Here is a 5,870-nt window from a genome sequence, read left to right on the forward strand (position 1 = left end):
AGCAATTTGGAAACATAGCCAGGCAGCTATGTGATCTTGGGCATTTGTTTAACACTTACCGCCGCGTGCTCACCCCTGGAGTGAGGAGCGGAGGGAAAGGTGTCCTGTGTTCTAGGTTGGACATCAGGTGGTCTGCAGGAGACCGTGACTAGACACTGCACATTTAAGGTCTTTGGAAAGAGATGAGATGGTGCTGTTCAAAAGAGCATCCAGAAGGTCCCAAGGATGGAGTCCCGCAAGTAAACGGCCTAACATGTTCATACTACAGGGAGGGTCAGTAAACTGGAAAAGATGTGGATGAGTCCGGTTCGATTCTCTGATACTAAGATGAAACCACTCCACCTGCAAGAGAAAGGGAAATGGAAAAATATTAACGTTTTAACCGATATTTTTCTCATGTGTGTGGAAAAGGAGTTTTACAAAGTAGATGAAAGAACAAAAAGAATACACTAGAGGGGCTGGAGAGATGGCTCAGTGGTTAAGAGCACTGATTGCTCTTCCAGATGGACCCGGGTTCAGTTCCCGTCACTCACATGGCAGCTCACAAACCATATAACTCTAGCATCAGGGGAACTGTCACATTCTACTGGTCTCCATGGGCACCAGGAATGCACATGGCACACACGCGTATGGGCAAAACACTCACTCATACAGAAATTTTGTTTTGTTTTGTTTTTCAATACAGGGTTTCCTTGTGTAACAGCTTTGGCTGTCCTGGAATTCACTTTGTAGGCTGGCCTCAAACTCACAGAGATCTGGGAATAAAGGCATCTATCATCATGCCTAGCTTTTTTTTTTTTTTTTTTTAAGAATATTTTTAAAAAGAAATACTAGAAAGAAAACTGTTAGCTGTGGGTCTTCACCTAGTAGGATTATTGAGACTTTTAATTGTCATTTTGTTCCTCTATTTACAAACACCCCTTTCCAAGCACCTCTTCTCCCTAAAGCAGGTGAAAACAACCCTTGCTCCCTAAGAATAAGAAAACTAACTCCCTGCACAATTTAAATATTTAATGCTACAGCATGTGCTTAGGATCTCATCAAGAGTCACTCACCAAACATCCCAGCAAGTCACCCTGTAAATATTTGTTGAATGGATAAGTGCTAAGAATTCAAACCAGGGAAGATTCTTCAGACCAGAGTTGGCTGGCAGAGCTTAATGGTAGAAGCAAAAACAGAACTGGTCCCAGAGAGGTGCAGGGTGGAGCGGGAAAGAGGGAAGGACAGAGAGAGGTGGGAAATCCTGGGACAGTGAGCCCATGCTGATGGCACGAAAGGATAAGAGAGCGCTGGAAACCTATTGAGACAGGATTGCAGAGGGCTGTGTAATTATTTGATTCACATTAGTAATTATTTAATTGATCATTTGAAATTATTTAATGACGAAGGTGTTTGCCGTAAGGACAGGAACCGGTCCGACTTGTTCCTCACAGCTTTCCTGGCATCTCAGAATACCTGGCTCATAGCTAGTCACCTTTCTGGACACGGTCACGCTTGATGGCTAACTTGGCTACAAGCCTAGGAAGTCTGGGTTTTATTTAGCAGACCAAGGTTATCACAGGGCCAAGGAAATGGTTCAGTGGGTAGGAATGGTTGCTCCACAAACACGAGGACCCAGGTTCAGATCCCCTGCACCTATGTGAAAAGCTAGACTTGGCTGTGTGTGCCTGTAACCCCAGCATTGGAGAACAGACAGGCAGATGGCAGAGCTCCCTGGCTGGCCAGTCTAGCTGAACCCCTAGGAGGTTTTGAGCAAGTCTTTGGGGTAAAATGACAGATTTTTTGGCACCCTTGGGTTCCTCAGCCTGGGGTTGATGAATGTCACCCAGAAAAAGCAACATTTTCTCCACCCCACTGGAAAGAATAGAACCAAGCAGGGAGAAGACAAGTGTCACTCAGTGGCCCAGTCAGCATTAGACAGATCAGATCGTGGGATATCCTGACTGTATCCCGAAAAACATCTCTGCAAGATGTTATTATTGTTTTATTAATTATATATTAATTATACATAATGTGTTTCATTATGACACTTTCATACTTGTATATATTTTTTTAATCATCAACCCCAGAGTAACTGTCTTGTTCCCCTCTCACTCCTAACCTGTCCCACCTTACATTCGTGTGTGTGTGTGTGTGTGTGTGTGTGTGTGTGTGTGTGTGTGGTCTCACCGAGCCTCATTAGAATTGTTTATGGGGGCCGGGCGGTGGTGGCACATGCCTTTAATCCCAGCACTCGGGAGGCAGAGCCAGGTGGATCTCTGTGAGTTTGAGGCCAGCCTGGGCTACCAAGTGAGTTCCAGGAAAGGCGCAAAGCTGCACAGAGAAACCTTGTCTCGAAAAAACCAAAAAAAAAAAAAAAAAAAAGAATTGTTTATGGGGTCATGGACACCTTTACCCTGGCTACCCCACTGAAGAAAATGGCAAGACAAGTTTTTGAAGCTGTTTCCTCATTTGTATAGTAACAGAACATACTTTTTATGGCTGTTATAGAGTCAAACAAGACGTGATGCCCAAAGCATGCTATTTAGCACCCAGCAGCCATATTTCTTTTTCTCGGTTTCCACCCTCAGAAGCACGTCTAGCAACACCTTAGAATGTAGTGGGTCAAAGGAAAAAAAAAAAAGAATGGAGTGAGTCTTGACTGGGAGCTAACCTGGGGTCCTTCTCAAAAAAAAAAAATTAAATAAATTTAAAATTAAAAATAAGGAAGGCAGGAAAAAGGAAAGAGATGAAGAGAGAGGGAGGGAGGGAAGGATGAGGGGGCTCGATAAGAGAATGAAGCCTTGAATTTGAGTTCTGATTGATGCTTATAGGCAAGTTAAACCCCTGTATCCCAGATCTCTCATGTGAAATAACATGAGACCTCTGGCCTCCCAGACTGATTAAGGGACATGGTGGATGACTTAGTACTGAGTCTAGCACCTAATTATCATTATTTATCCTAAACTTCAACTTAGCTCCCCTTAGTTCTTTAAGGGAACATCTAATTTTAATTTATATTGGCATATATTCATTGTACGTAGTGATGGACTTCATAGACCTCTGTATTCAGTGTAACATTTACCTTTAACCGTGTTCGTCATCCACCCTCTCTTCACTCTTCCCTCCCTTCCAGTTTTCCTTCTCCATCACCCTCCTCCCTCATGTCATATATGTGTGTGTGCTTAATTATATATATATATATATATACATATGTATATATATATACACACATATATATATGGTATGATACAGCTATAGAAAATGTAGGTTCTACAAATAAAAACAGACAAATACATAAACAACATGGCTATATTTGTCTAAGCTTTCCAGCAAATGATGTAAAAATTGTAAAGGTATTTATTGTTAGTGTGTGTGTGTGTGTGTGTGTGTGTGTGTGTGTGTACATGTGGAAGTCAGAGGACAACTTTGTGGAAGCTGTTCTCTCCTTCCACCTTTATGTGGGTTCTCGGAATCAAACTCAGGCCATTGGGTTGGCATGACGAATGCCTTTGCCTACTGATCTGTCTCACCAGCCCTGAAAATGACCTACTTTTGTGGACGGTTAAATTGGACTCTGTTGTGTGCATATTTCACCCTTCGTGTATCCGTTCCCCGTTGATGGACATGTAGGCAGGTCTGTAACTGGCTACAGTGAATAAGGCTGCAGTGAACGGGATTGCAAGCTGCCTGCATCCTGTGGCAGCCCTGTTTTCAGTTCTGTGAGGAAACTCCATGCTGACTTCCACAGGGTCTGAGCTAATATACATTCCTGCTGGCAGTGTGTGCTGGGAGAATGTTTTAAATGAGTACTCTGGTGCTTAAATCCCTCAAGCAGACACCCACCACTAACACAGTCAACAACGTGTCCCTCACTTCACGCATGCCGTCACCTCGCGGAAGGAGCCCCTAGCTCTGAATTCAGAAACTCTGCTTGTATGGAGTGTGACTCGAAGCACAGGTTTGGGGAGAGTGTGCTGCAGGGTGATGGAACAGAAGTTTGGGGGCACACGAACCCCGGCTCAGATTCTTGGCTAAAGAGGAATGAGTCCAGTGGGGTACTTCTCCACTTATTTCACTATTCACAAAAGGCCGGTATATAAAATTGGGTTTCTGTAGATCAGTGGTTCTCAACCTGTGGGTCCTGACCCCCTTGGGAGTCAAATGATCCTTTCACAGGGGTCACTTAAGACCATCGGAAAACACAGATATTTACAATGTGATTCATAACAGTAGCAAAATTACAGTTACGAAGTAGCAATGAAAATAATTTTATGGTTGGAGGGTCACCACAACATGAGGTGCATTAGGAAGGTTGAGAACCACTGCTGTAGAAGAAGCCAGGGGTCTCTGGACAGTACCTATAGATCTCATGGCTATTGATAGTGTGCTCATCCTCATCTGCTGAGAATTAATGCTGCCCAAATCATCAACGTGGTAACTAACCTCCCCTCCTTTCTTCTCCTCTCTCCCACTTGAAGACCTGGGTTCAGGAAAGGAACAGATTACAAGAGGTGTCTCACTTATTCACTCTCCAGAGAGTCCTGTCTCAATAATGATCAGAGCCTTTAATCAAGGAGTGGGCGTCAAACAGACTCAAGACAGAGCCAGCCCCCGGGACAGCTCTCTGTGAAATCAAACACCAGGCTTGCAAGGACTTCATGTAAGCCTTTCGGTCAAATACGTCCAATAGAATGGAGAGGGAGGCCAGCAAAGGAGTCACCCTTGTAATTAATCATAAAGAAGATATAATGCCGGGCGAAATAATCACAAAGTGAAAACAAGGTCACACTCTATCGTAATTTTAAATTCAATAAATCTAGAGGAGATATATTCCTAGTTTTATGGAAAATAATGTTCATCAATATTATTGAAAGAAACATATCCGAATGTAAAACGCAGCCACCTTCATCTAGATAAGGGGGTTAGAAGTAATTATTTTCCTCATCCTGCTTAATTCAGTAGCTTCTACATTAACATGTACAGATTTTCTAAGTAGAAAAGTATATTGGATTCTGAAAGACACATACCTACATGATCTCGATTACATGTGGACTCTGAAACAGTTCAATTCATGAAACAGTAAATAACAAGAGGCTAGAGATTGTGAGGAACGGGCTGGGGGCTGGGAGGATCAGAGCTGGGGGCTGTGAGGATCAGGGCTGGGGGCTGGGAGGATTAGGGCTGGGGGCTGGGAGGATCAGGGCTGGAGGCTGGGAGGATGGGCCTAGGGGCTGGGAGGATCGGGGCTGGGGGCTGGGAGAATGGGGCTAGGGGCTGGGAGGATGGGCCTAGGGGCTGGGAGGATGGGGCTGGGGGCTGGGAGGATCAGTGAGATGCTGGTCAAAGCATGCAAGATTTCTGTTAGAAAGAAGCAAGCAATCTACTGTAAAGCAAAGTGAATATGAACTAATAACAATATGTTTTATACTTGAAAATCGTTGAGTATGTTAACTGTCTTCACCACAAGGGTGTGGGGCAGAACATTGCTAATCTGATTTAGCCTGTTCACAAATTCTACAACTCGTAAACCATATTCATCATCTTAAGTATATAAGTTTTTTGTTAACTAAAATTTTTAAAAAGACAGTGGCTGAAGAGAGGGCTCAGAGGTTAAGAGCATATGCTACCATTGAAAACCAGAGCTGGATTCCCAGAACCCACATCAGGCAGCTCATAGGTTCACAACTGCCTCTAACTCTAGCTCTAGGGGAATCTGAAGCCCTCTTTTGGTCATGGCAGGCACTGCACTCTTACACACACACACACACACACACACACACACACACACACACACAATTTATAATAAAATGTAAAAAGAGGCTGGGAATATTGACACACACCTTTAACCTCAACACTTGGAAGGCAGAGGCAGACAGATTTCTGAGTGC

This window comes from Peromyscus eremicus, chromosome 14 (assembly GCF_949786415.1).
Source record: "Peromyscus eremicus chromosome 14, PerEre_H2_v1, whole genome shotgun sequence".
Classification (NCBI taxonomy): domain Eukaryota; kingdom Metazoa; phylum Chordata; class Mammalia; order Rodentia; family Cricetidae; genus Peromyscus; species Peromyscus eremicus.